At 50.0% G+C, this 13,759-nt stretch overlaps 1 protein-coding gene across 1 annotated transcript in view; it reads left to right on the top strand.

The window, feature by feature from the left end:
* Positions 1-13,759, top strand: part of Hlcs (holocarboxylase synthetase) — a 142,859-nt gene that overhangs the window by 18,374 nt on the left and 110,726 nt on the right. The gene's annotated exons all lie outside the window — the stretch shown is intronic.

Raw genomic sequence — 13,759 nt, 5'->3', positions numbered from 1 at the left:
AGGCGGGATACTCTGCACCTGCATAAGGAGCCAGACAGAGCTGGGGTACGGAGGCAGGAGGATTCCTGTAAGTCTCTGGCCAGACAGTCTATCTAATAGCTTAACTTTGCAGTTCTCAACCTGGGGGTCACGACCCCTTGCACAGGGGTCACCTAAGACCATCAGAAAACACAGATATTTATATTACAATTCACAGCAGCAGCATAATTACAGTTATGAAGTAGCAATGTAAGTAATTTTATGGTTGGGGGTCACCACAATACAAGGAGCTGTATTGAAGGGTTGCAGGAGTGCCTGGCAGGTTGAGAACCGCTCTTTATTGCAGGTTCCCAGAAGAGACCCTGTCTCCAACAGCAGGGTTAGGAGTGAGAAAGGAAGATGCCAGATGCTGAGGTCTGTTCTCCACAGGCCCATGCATAGGCGTACACCCGCACATGTGTGCATGCACGCACACACAACTCAATTCTGTTTACTCACAGGCACATGTGGCACAGAGCTAGCGACCAGAGCCTCGTGCACGTTGGGTCCTTTTGAAAGATGGGACTTTTACTGTTTTATTTTTAAACACAGAGGGCGATCACTTACATGGCTTAAAGCCACACCTTTGATTTCTTTCTGCTTCCCTGGGCACCCCCAGTTGTTACCTGAAATGGCCTGTAGGCCAAGGGGAGCCAACACTTCTTACTAAACCAGCCGCCAGGGGCTGCTGTCCGAAAGGTGAGCTTACCTCCCCAGAGGCCCAGAGACTTTCTCTACAACCCGTAAATTTTGTTAACCTACCGATTCTGGTTTCAAAACTCAAGTCTCACCAAGAGGTCTGCAGTCAGCAAGTATGCTGGGGCCACAGCCCTGTCAGGCAGCTGTGACGTAGAAGCTGGATGGGATTCAAGTCTCAAGATTCAGACGTGTGTGCGCCTTGTTTCATGCCAGGAAGTCGTTACTGATACTCCAACCTTTAGACCTAGGAGCTCTGCAAAATGCACTGGGGCTTGTGCATCCTATCTTTGCACTGTTCCAGCCCCGGGCTCCGGAGGGACGGCTCTGTGATGGTGGAACTCTGCAGTCCCGTAGTCATATATCTCTCCATCACAAATGCTTCTTGCTCTGGCTAGGCTGGGCAGCTCCAGCCTGACTCAGACAGCAGGGGGCTGAGGGACACCTTCAGAGGCAGCTTAAAAGCAAAGCGTCTGGATGCAGTCTTCCTTGTGTTTTTGATTTGAGGGGAGGCTGGGAAAGGTGTCTGCTTGTTTGTTTTTGTTTTTGTTTTCCAGCCATGGTCTCATTCTATTTATCAGGCTGGCCTTACCAGCAGCTGGCCTCCTGCCACAAGCTTCCGAGCGCTGGGATTGTAGGTGTGGCCGCAACGTTCAGCTGGGGTCTCTGTTGCTGCTGTTTAAGAGGGTCACATCTTTGGCAGTTTCAGCATTGAAAGTGGAACAAAAGCATCTGGCTTTAGAGACTGCGCCTAGCGCCAGCGCCTTCGATGCAGGTTGTTTTGGAACAATAAAGGACAGCCTCCCGGCCCCACTTAGCCCTCACCCAAGTTCACCACTGTTGACGTGTTGGTGACAAAAAGAATCTGTGTATATGTGAGTGTGTGTGTGTGTGTGTGTGTGTGTGTGTGTGTGTGTGTATGGGGCACATGCATGTATGTGTGCATGTAGGTGTGTGTTTGTGTGTACCAGAGGTCAGAGGTCGACATGGGGTGTTTTCCTCAGTTCTCCTCCATCTCTGTGTTTGAGACAGGCTCTCAGGGACTCTGGAGCATTGGCCCTTGAGCTCCAAGGGTGCACCTGCCGGCCTCCCCACTCCTCTGCTTGCCTTGTGGGCCTGGTTTGCCCTGTCAGCTTTTTATTCAGGTGCCTGGGCATTACACTCAGGTCCTCATCCTTCCACAGCAAGCGTTTGGTGATGGTGGCGTCTTCCAAGCCCCACTGTTTATTTTTAAAGATGCTGGGCAACCAACCAAGAAAGCAAACAGAAACCACAGATAGCCTCAACAACTACACAACAGCCACAACCTAATGAAAATGAAGACCCAGAGGTGTTGCAAATAACTGTGGCCTAGGGCACAAATCACTGAGACTGTGGTGTAGTTAAAGCTACAGCACTAGGCTGGGCAGAACCTAAACTGCTACTAATCTACTTGCAAACTCCTCTCCTCTAATCCCGTGTCCTCATAGCCCCCACCCATCCCAGTCACTTGCAGATCTGATCCTCCTTGGGTGGCTTTTCTCCCCAACTCTCAACTGTCCAGCAACCCTCTCATCCCACCTCCCGTGGAAGCCCCGCCTTCCCCTTCCTGTCCTTCTGCCCAGCTGATTGGCTAAACAGCACTTTATTGACAACTGCTACATCCACTCAAGGCATTCCTCCACACTGAGGCCTGCACAAACTGTGTTCCACATGACTTTATACTTGGTTGGTGGCAGGTCAGTTCATGTAACCCCACGCCCAATGTCCCCTGCCCCACGGGCAGTGCTCCAGAGAAATCCAGGTGAGGTGGATGGTGGAGCCTGAGACTTTCCTGACGCCTGAGATGCAGAGGAGGTGTCTTGGCTCATGGTAGACACAGAAGCCTAAGGTGTGGGTTACAGTTTTCATTGTTGGGCAGACTGCCTGACAGAACTTAAGAGAAAGGGATTTACTTAGATTATGGACTCAGAGGATTTTAGTTCATCACGTCAGAGCAGCTCAGTAGCCGTGGGAGAGTTCCTAGCATGGCGGGCCCAGGACCTGAAAGGTCTGCTCCAGTGATCTCTAACTGCTGAGGGGTCTACCACCTCCTCCTTCTAGCACCTCCATCAGGGGAGTAAATGTGCAAACGTGAGCCATGGGGGTCATACCACTGTCAAACCATAACAGGTAGCAGGTGTTCATGGAGGAGATGACTCGTCCAGGCTCTGGAGAAGGAGACTAACTATCCACACTGGGTTCCTCGGCTCCCTGGGACCGAGCACCGTTCACTTCCCAAAAACTTCCCAACACTGCTGCTTTATGGAATCAGGGTCATGACCCGTGAACTTTTGGGATACACTGGGACCCTAGCAGGAAGTGTTAATGGTCACTCCTGTGTACAGGGAGGCCAGGAGAGTCCACTTCCAGGAGAACTGCACAGGCTTTCCTGCTGGCACCCCAGGCACGGATTTCTTTGTTCCCCACACTGTCAGGAGTTGGGTTGTATTGGATTCCAACAAATGGCGGGAGTTTCACATACGGCATGCTTAATGAAGGCCGTGGAGACTCCTGCGGGCGTGGCCCAAACCCAAGAGTCCTGTGAGTGGCAGCTGATTCCTTCCCAAAGCCGCCCTCCCCCTGTCTCCACGGGGCTAGGCTAGATCTTGCCTGGAGGAGGTGTGAGGCCCATAAAACCAGCCTTGTTAGAAACGACTTACTCACTCGTTTCTCCTGTTACTGTTCCCCTCAAGCCCTTTGTGGTCTTCACTAGTTAGCCTGTAACCAAAAAAAAAAAAAAAGGTAGTAAATCTAGGACCTTTTACTGTGACTGAGCCAGGCTATCACATTACGTAATAAAAGGAAGACAGTTTAACGGACACACATTGAGTGCCTACTGTGTACAGGCACCTGTGTGGATGGAAACTGTGACAGGCGTGACCCCTCAGACTCAGATCGTGGGTGACGTGTGTAGTGGACTGTGGCGGTTGAAGTGAGACCAGCCCCTTGGTGACCAGCCCCTTGGTGACTCTCACACTCTCCCTGTCATGTGTCTTCACCTGCTTCCTTCCCAGTCAGTGATGGGTAGGAGCTGTCACAGGGCTGTGCTGTGTGACAGGCACAGTGCGGTTTTCCCGCTATCAGGATGCCCTGGCTGGGCTGCTCTCTGGAGGAGACCCTGCTACAAAAGTGCCCCGTCTCAGTCATTCCCTTGAGTTTTCAGGGAAACACCCTTTACTCTTCTTGGATTTGGGATGTTCCAGATTCCAGGAAGGGAGAAAGTGAAATCTTTCTGTTTTTGCTTTTCAAGGCAGAGTTTCTCTGTGTAGCCCTGGTTGTCCTGGAATTCACTCTGTATACTAGGCTGGCCTTGAACTCAGAGATCCGAGTGCCTCTCCCTCCCGAGCCCTAGAATTAAAGATGTGCGCCACGACCATGCGGGGAGAAAGCAAAATCCAGACTTGTACCTAAGAGGCTCCTCTTCTCTCTTCTGTTGCCTCAGATCACATCTTCCTGACGCTCAGTCACCAAGAGCCCTGTGCATGTCGTCCCTCAGGACACGCTAGCCCCGTGCATGTCCCTCAGGACACATTAGCCCTGTGCATGTCCCTCAGGGCATGCTAGCCCTGTGCTCATGCCTTTTCATTTCCTTATGAGGTCCTTCAGGTAGTGATGACCTTAGTAGCATCAGTGTTTCCTGTGTGTCCTGCAAGGCTGGGTAGGACGGAGCTTGTGAATTTCTGTGCAGTCCAAGTCCTACAATTTTAAATCCATCTCTCTCTCTCTCTCTCTCTCTCTCTCTCTCTCTCTCTCTCTCTCTCTCTCTCTCTGTGTGTCGTTTGTTTGTGTGTGTAGAATTAAATTTAAGAGTGACATTTGCCTTTGTTGTTTGGAACTTTTCAGGAGTGCTGTGGAGACAGGGTCTGGCTGTATAGCAGTGGCCAGCCTTTAACTCACAGAGATCCACCTGCTTCTGCCTCCCTACTGCTGGGATCAAAGTTAGGTGCCACCACTTCTGGCAAGAGTGAAGTTTTTGTGTGTGGTCTTAGAGTAAGAGATAAAAGTTAAATTTTTCCTTTCAAGAACAGTAGAACAGCTGGATATAGTGGCTTTTAATTCCAGCACTTGGGAGACATAGGCAGATGAATCTTTGTGAGTTCAAGGCCAGCCTGGTTTGCCTGTGAGTTCTAGGACAGCCAGGACTACATACTAATACCCCATGTTAAAAAAAAAAAAAAAAAAAAAGAAAAAAAGAAAAAGAAAAAGAAAAGGAAAAAAGAAAATAAACGAACTATAGAGGGAAGCAGGGGTTTCATAAGGCAAATTTGCTGGGGCCTTGATTTCCTCACTACGGACTTGAGCGGCTGCTCTTACTCATGGCCTTTTGGCTCTGTCCTTCTGCACGTCTCTGCCAGCCCTTACTTATCAAACGCCTCCCATTCCTGCAGCAAGAGGACAGGAGACCCTGAGCAGGAGAGCAGTGAGAGGAGACAGGGCTGAGGGTGTTTGTGAGTGAAGGACACTGGGCTCCACTCCCAGTCTCTCTTCTGGGATGCCACGGTTCTCAGTGCCCAGCCAGAGCTTGTCCATGCGCTTGCGCGCTCGCTCGCTGCCTCCTCAGGTCAGGCGTCCAGGCCAGGGTCCCCTCTTACAAATGTGAGTATGACAGTGCTAGGGAGGTGCTTAGTACATTTTTATTGGCTGGGGCTGGGGTTATAGGTCAGTGAAATTGACCCAAACCTTAAACATTTTAATTTTTTTTATTGAGTAGATTAAAAAAAGAAGAGGAAGAATAGGCCCGTCTCCTATAAATTCCATGAGAGTAGACATACATTTGTTCCTGGTCCCTGAAGTATTTAAGAACCAGACACCCATAAAAAGGGTTTGTGTGCCTAGTCTTTGATGGTTCATTTTCTGATTTACCCGCTTCTGGTTGCCTAGCAACTGACACTGTTATGACTGAAGCAGGACTAATCTAATTATTTATCATGAGCCAAATGTGTCTCCGAGATAAAAAACCTTACAGATTGGGAAATGGAGCCCCAGGACACAAGCGCAGACTGTAATAGATACTTTTAATCCAATGTTGATTTGTTGGATGCACATCAGGTAGAAGTGGCTCTAGACCAGACAGTGAGCATCAGGTCCCTGGTCCTAGCTGCACTCTCAAGTCTCAGTGTTCACTAGAGGGCCACTTCTGTGTGCACACACGTATACAACTGGGCATATCTACGGTGGAGTGTCTTCTGGGTGCAAGCATCTGCGTGGCTCAGGTTTGCTGCTATTTGCTTGCTTTAAAAATCAGTTTTATTTAGGCGTGATTTCTACTCAAGAAAATGCACCTGCTGTGGTGTACACTTGATGAAAGTGTATTGTGCTATCCACTTTCCAGTCAAGATCTGGGACATTTCCTGTTCCTGTCTCTGTGGATCCCCTGCACTCCCTATGGATCTCCTGTACTCTCTGTGGATCCCCTGTGCTCCCTGTGGAGCCCCTGCGCTCCCTGTGGATCCCCTGTGCTCCCTGTGGATTCTTGTGCTCCCTGTGGATCCCCTGCGCCCCCTGTGGATCCCCTGCTCTCCCTGTGGATCCCTTGCGCTCCCTGTGGATCCCCTGAGCTCCCTGTGGATCCCTGCGCTCCCTGTGGATCCCTTGCGCTCCCTGTGGATCCCCTGAGCTCCCTGTGGATCCCTGCGCTCCCTGTGGATCCCCTGTGCTCCCTGTGGATCCCTGGGCCCCTGTGGATCCCTAGACCCCTATGGATCCCCTGGGCCCCCTGTGGATCCCTGGACCCCCTGTGAATCCCCTGGACCCCCTGTGGATCCCTGGGCCCCCTGTGGATCCCTGGGCCCCCTGTGGATCCCCTGGGCCCCCTGTGCATCCCTGGGCCCCCTGTGCATCCCTGGGCCCCCTGTGGATCCCTGGGCCCCCTGTGGATCCCTGGGCCCGCATGCCCAGCCACAAGCAACCAGCCTTCTGCCCTCTATCACCAGGGATTGTGAGCCTGGTCTTTTCTGAAATGTTGTGTAAATGGGATCATGTTGTACATATTCACCTTATTGTGTGTGTGCATGTTCGAGTGTGTTCACATGTGTGTGCAGCGGTCACTTGTGTGACCTACCTACACCCTCCCCTTTCTCTTCTTTCTTTCTTTCTTTCTTTCTTTCTTTCTTTCTTTCTTTCTTTGGAGGCAGGGTCTCTGCTCCCCTGAAGTTACCAAATATGTGAGGCCAGCTGTGCAGTAAGCCCAGGAGTCTGCCATGTTTCCCTCCTCGGTGCTAAGATTTGGGATTCCCAGTGTGTACTGAGTGTGCACCACCACACCTCGCTTTCCTAAGGTGGGCTCTGGGGATTGGAGTTGGGGTCTTGTTCTTGGAAGGCAAGCACTATACCAGCTCCCTAGACTCCCCTCTTTTTGATTGGCGCTTTGCTTTTGAGAGTCGTTACATGTTTATATCTGGGTAGGTCATCATTTTTTAATTGCTGAGCCATGCTCCAGTGTTTTGATATATGTTCACTTATTCACCAACTCGTGGACATTTGGGCTTGCACGTCCTGCCTGTCGAGTGGAGCTATCGTGGACACACACGTGAAGGTCTTTGTGTGGGCATGTGTTTTCACTCTTGGGTCAGTATTGAAGAGCTGTGTTTTGACCGTAAGATAAGTAGTCCTTTATCTAGGGCTGGGCGTGGTATCTCGTGCCTCCAAGTTCAAGGTTAGCCTGTTCTATGTGGAGAGTTCTGGGCTAGCCAGAGCAACATGCTGTGACCAGCCAGCCACATTGTTTTCCAGAGCCATCATGGTCTCTTGTGTTACTGGAGAGCTGTGTTTGCTTTGCGTTTTTGCCAGCACACAGCAGTGTCAGGGTCTGAGCTCTCACTGAGGAGATGCGCAAAGCTTGGCTCTCAGCCTGCTTTTCCCAGGCAGCAAATGATGCTGAGGTTTTTCATAGGCTTACCGGCTGGCTCTTGTTTTCTTCTGGGCAGCGTTCATTCAGAGTTGTTGCCCATGTTCTAAGTTATTTCCTTGCAAATTTTAAGGCTTTAAAAATATGTTCTAGATAAAGCTCTTTGTCTGGTAATGCGTTGAGAAGAGTTTCCCTGTTTTGTCTTGTTTTTCTTTCTGTGATGTTCTCCTCTTCCTCCCCTTTCTTCCCTCAGTGCTGAGGATCAGGCTCAGGGCTGGGATCTGCCCCCGGGCCTGTCCTCAACCCTCCCTGTCAATTCTTGGAGATGCTGGCGTTGCTTCCTCTCGATTGCTGTCTTCTGAAGCCCAGCGTGATGGATTTCCTGCCTTTTGAGTTCATATATGTTTTGTCCCACCTGAGAAATTTTATATCTTAAGATCAGAAAGGTACTGCCCTATTCATTAGTTTAATTTTGCTTTTAGTACCTTTGTGAAATAATCAAATGTGTGAACCTGCTTCTCTAGAGTTTGTCCTGCTCCAGGACCCCTGTGTGTGTGCAGAGCCGCTGTGTCTCCACCCTGCAGCAGGACCCCTGACCCCATGTGTGTGTATGTGTGCAGTGCCGCTGCGTCTCCACCCCTGCAGCAGGACCCCCGTGTGTGTGTGTGTGTGTGTGTGTGTGTGTGTGTGTGTGTGTGTGTGTGTGCAGTGCTGCTGTGTCTCCAGCCCCGCAGCAGGACCCCATGTGTGTGTGTGTGTGTGTGTGCAGTGCTGCTGTGTCTCCACCCCCGCAGCAGGACCCCATGTGTGTGTGTGTGTGTGCAGTGCCACTGCATCTCCACCCCCGCAACAGGACCCAGTGTGTGTGTGTATATGTGTGTGTGTGTGTGTGTGTGTGTGTGTGTGTGTGTCTTTACAGGAACAGCTCATGCAGTCTTCTATGCTCTTCCTTCCCAAGACCCCTTTGGCCATCTTAAGTATTTTCTGATTTTGTATAAAATTTAAGTCAATTTCTAAAAACAAAACAAACCAAAAACAAAACCCAGCTTGCTTGAGAGTTCAGTTCGAATTTCATGGACCCTGTAGATGAAGGACACACGTGGTGAGAGCGGAGAAGCCACACCCACAACGCGTCCTCCAGCCTCCAGGCTCAGTCAGGGTCTCCAGTACTATAACAACACCAGGACCAGAAAGCAAGCTGGGGAGGAAAGGGTGTATCCTGCTCATGCTCCCACCTCGCTGGTCATCACTGAAGCCAGTCAGGACAGGAGCTCACGCAGGGCAGGACCCTGGAGGCAGGAGCTGGTGCACTGGATGCGGAGGGTGTGACTTACACATGTGCGTGTACACAAACATGGAGGGGTGCTGTTTACACACATGCATGTACACACACATGGAGGGGTGATGTTTACACATGTGCATGTACACACACATGGAGGGGTGATGTTTACACATGTGCATGTACACAAACACGGAGGGGTGATGTTTACACATGTGCATGTACACACACTAGAGAGAAGGGAGGGGGATGCCATCTCATTTCATTGCCCTCTGAGGGTTTTGCTTGTGACCAGGTAGATGTGCACATGTGTCTGTTTCTTGTACAACTTCCTTGCTTAGGAACTTGGTGTGAATTTTCACCATGAGTGAGTGTTAGGTATTTGCCAGACCTGAGCTTGCTGTGGGCACAAGAAAGCAATACGCACATGTGACCTTTATGGAATTCCTGTTCTAATAGGATAGTGGGACATTGAGTATGTGGCCTGCAGGTTACATTGCAACGAGTGCCATAAAGTCCCCGAAGGTTTGCGAGGGCCTAACCTAGATGTGCCAGGCTGTGCACAGGGCTGTCCTCCTGAAGAAGAGACATTTTACCTCTGTCTCAGCCACTCATCTCAGAGAACGAAATGGGTCTGGAGGTTGAGGGTGGGTTGTGCTGTGTATGGTTCAGGCCATTTCACAGCATACACGTGTGTACATATAGATGTGCATATGTACACGTGTATGTATGTATGTATGTATAAATTATATGTGTGTTTGTGTATATAAAATCCAAACCAGTTTGGGGGTTTTGTTTTTGTTTTTGTTTTTTGAGAAAAGGTTTCTCTGTGCAGCCTTGGATGTTCTGGACTCACTTTGTAGCCCAGGCTGGCCTCAAATTCACGTCGATCTGCCTGCCAAGTGCTGGGATTAAAGGCATCTGCCACCATACCCAGCCTCCAAAACCTTTAATTCAGTAACATTTTCATATTGCTTTAATGGTTACTGATAAAATATCTGAGAATCATGAATTAATTCTTTCAGCTTGTGCTTTAATTTTTGCTAAGTTGATTTAGTTAATTTACTAACAAAACAGTGCAGAAAAGAAAATGAATTTATGTCTCCTGATTATGGAGGGCTGTAGAATGCCACATCAAGATGATGTCGCCTGGTGAGAGCCTTTCTGTTGTATTGTCCACTGGCAGTAAGAATAGCAAGACGGAGGGAGGAAGAGAGGGAGGGAGAGAGGGACGGAGAGAGGGAGGGAAGAGGGGAGGGAAGGAGGGAGGGGGCAGAAGGAGAGGGAGGGATGGAGGGAGGAGAGAGAGAAGGGTATGTACTCCATAGACAGCTGATCCACATGAACTACTGCATTAACCTGCTTGTGGGTTCAGGGCCCGTATGAGCTAGTCAGTGACTAAAGGCCCCACTTCTTAATACTGTTGCGTCAGAAGTTAGGTTACCAAGACATGGACTTGGGGGGACACACTTAACCCATAGACCTGTGCGTGTGTTTTTGACAGTCACTCTTCGGCTTTCAAGTCACCAGTGTCATTTGAGTGCGTCTGAAAGGACACGCACGGCAGGCTTGTACCAAACAAGTGCTTATGTTTATGCTTCTTGCAAACACACCTTTTCCTGTTAAGGGTTGATGATAGAGTGAGGGGAGGCGCCCCCCAAAGCCTTGACAGAGCCACTGAAATATCTTACCTCCCAGCCTGATGTCACTGAAGGACTGTGTCCCCACACATCTTTGGGTGGCACAGTCAACACAGCAAGCCTTCAGAGGGGATCTGGTTCTGCTGACACCTCGATCATGGCCTTGACAGCTATGATCTATTCTTGTCATTTAAAGCACCTTGGTGGGTGGTTCTTGTTACCAGACCCCAGAAAATGGACCCAGCTCATTGGCATCCTTTCCTTTAACGCGTACCATGTCCTCGTGATCCTTTCTTCTGGCTGTCAGCGGTCATCTACATCTGATGGGCCCAGAGTGTGGGTCTGTGTTGACCTGTCCCCTGAGCTCCTGAGCCCTCGCCTGCTCATTTTACTCTGCTGTATTTCTGGTAGCCCCTGTCAAGTTTGGTACACCCAGGCTGACCCTCGGCTCCTTCTCGCACACCAGGTCTCTGTGTGTCTGTTGCTAACAGTTGTCCTTTAGAGTGTCTAGACCAGAAATAATCTTGTGCTCATATTTAATCTTCTCATATTTATTTGTTATTTTTCTGTGTGTGTAAACATGATGATGATGATGATGATGATGATGATGTGTTTGTGTGTGCGCGCACACGCGTCTGCGCATGTGCGCATGTGCAGCATGTGTCTGGAGGTCAGAGAACAACTCTGTAGTGTTCGTTTCTTTTTCTACCTTCATGTGGATTCCAGGAATTGATTAAACTCAAGTTGTCAGACTTGTCTGGGAAGTACCTTTTCCCTCTAAGCCGTCTCGCTGAACCCGATCACCCCGTTTTGATAACATCCCAGACATGACCTGTTGTCAAATTGTGTATCCTCCATTGTGAGCATGTTCTCACCACATGTGCTGTCATGTTGGTTCAGGCACTGTGACCTCACTTCTGCTTCCATTCGCTTCCTCCCCTCAGTCAGCTCACTCCGGAAGCAGGGCAGGGACCCTGCTCTGATGGAGTTGGCTCACCCTACCCCTGAAAGCCCTTAGGAGCTCCCTGATGGCCCCCACGTGGGCTCCGCCGTCTCTCTGCTCCCCCAGACCCTTTCCCCTTCCTTGTGGTCTCCTTGGAGCATCTGCTCTGCCCTCTACATAATCCAAGTGATGTCACTGCAGCCAAGCGTTGCATACTGATGGACTGTGTTCTGGGAATGTGTTGATTTCTTCACCGTGGAGCATTGTGGAGCTCTGACACAAAGTAGACAGCTGAGCCTGACGTGAACAGATCACACTGCAAGGCCTCCCTTCTTCCCTCCCTCCCTTACCCTCCCTCCTCCCTCCCTCCCTCCGAGGTCTTTCCTAATGTTGCCTGTTCAGTACGATCCCCTGTCTCTGACTTTGACTTCCAGTGGCTAGCCTCCAACATGCTCTTTTTCTTTGTTTATTCCTTCCCTTAGCCCACATATCTGTGTAACACCCTGCCTGTTGGGCTTGTGACTCACACATGAGAAGGAAAGCCCTCTGAGGACAGGGAGAGGCCCTTTGCTATCTGCTGCCTCCTCGGAGGCCGCAGGATGACCTGCCTGGGATGCTTGCTGAATGGATACCTGATTGAATAGATGGCTAATGTATTTAGTTGAGTTTATTATTTTATTGCACCACTTAAAAAACAACAAGCAAACAAGCAACAAACTTTATGCCCCTTCTTAAGCATGGAAGATTAGGGAAGAAAGGCACAGCAAACACTCCTGGCGCCCATCACCTCTGTGTAATGGCATCACGTAGCCTTCCTGGCTTCTGCCATGTTGGAGATGAGTCAGATCTACTGGACATTGACAGATGCTAAGGACATCGTCCTCAAGTGCCTGTGTCCTCCATACTTACTCAAATAACTTTACTTGCTGTACACAGTGCTCCTGTCTATGATTGTTTCATGTCTTTTCCAGCTGGTTTATTCCAACCAGAGTCCAATAAAGAGTCACCAACTGTGTTTCACTAGGCATTTTTGTTTCTTTTCTGACACACGGTCTTGCTATGTAGCCCCGGTTGCCCCCAAACTCGTAAGCCCTCTGCCTCAGCCTCCTGAGTGCCGTGGTTACAGATGTGTACAAACACACCCCATCCCAGCCACTGGCACTCCCTGTGCCCTGTGAACAGTCGTCTAGACAGTGTCTGCACCTTCCTGCACTGTGTCGTCTCCTTACCCATCTCGTTCAGGACTCCTGCACAGTGTCCTGTACTGTGTCTCACTGTCTGGATTTCTCCTGATATTATTACTTGTTCCACTCCCCTCGCTGTTTGCTATAACCTGGAAGTAAATCCCAAAGGCTGGAGGGCTGCCATCGGTTGAATGAAAGAACCCCCATCCTGTCAGCTGTTTCTCCGGGGTGTGGGGAGCTTCCCACACCCTCCTGATAGTAGCGGAGAAGGGACACTTTTTACTTTATTGTGAAAGGTCTGACATTGGCACGAGGCTGTCCTACAACCCTGGCTCTCAGTGTCCCGCAGAGGACCGACACGATGGCTCGCAGCCGCCTGTAGCTCCAGCTCCAGAGGATCCGATGCCCTCTCCTGGCCTCCGTGGGCACTGGGAACACATGGTGCACAGACGTGCATGCACGCAAACACTCATACACATAAGATAAAATGCTAAAGTCGTTTAAGGCACTTGGATCTGTTTAGTGTAGGCCTGTTTTGGATCTGTGTAGTGTAGGCCTATTTTGAAGGAATCTACACGGTTCTCTGTGGTGCCATCCAGAGTAGGGCCTCTGGCCTCTGCAGATGGGCGTGGCGAGCCTCCGCAAGCTTCAGGGCCGCTCTTGTCTCTTCGCTCTGCACTGGACTCTGGGTTAAGCAGGGTCTCTTCTGTTTTCACCGTTAGGACAAAGGAAAGTAGCGTGTAGTGCCACACTGTTTTGTTGTTTTTTGTTTTTTCTGTTGCTTTGTACAATACGCGCAGTCCTGGGTAACTAGGGGCTTCAGGGCTGGAGAGGACGCCTGCGTTCCTGGTTTCTAATTCCTAACTGTGAACCCACACTTCTTGTCTTACTGCTTTCCGTTACCATCACTGAGAGTTTAGGGCTGCGTAATTTATCAAGCAATGAAGGCCTCACAGTTTGGAGGCTGACAATTTAAAGGTGTGTGTGTGTGTGTGTGTGTGTATGTGTGTCTGTGTGAGTGTATGTGTGTGAATGCATGTGTGTCTGTGTGTGAGTGTGTGTCTGTGTCTGTGAAAGTGTGTGTGTCTGTTGTGTATATGTGTGTGTGAGTGTGTTATGTGCGTGTCTGTG

Source organism: Acomys russatus, chromosome 8 (assembly GCF_903995435.1).
Source record: "Acomys russatus chromosome 8, mAcoRus1.1, whole genome shotgun sequence".
Classification (NCBI taxonomy): domain Eukaryota; kingdom Metazoa; phylum Chordata; class Mammalia; order Rodentia; family Muridae; genus Acomys; species Acomys russatus.
The sequence above is the reverse complement of the archived record's forward strand: the minus strand, read 5'-3'. Positions and strand labels throughout refer to the sequence as shown.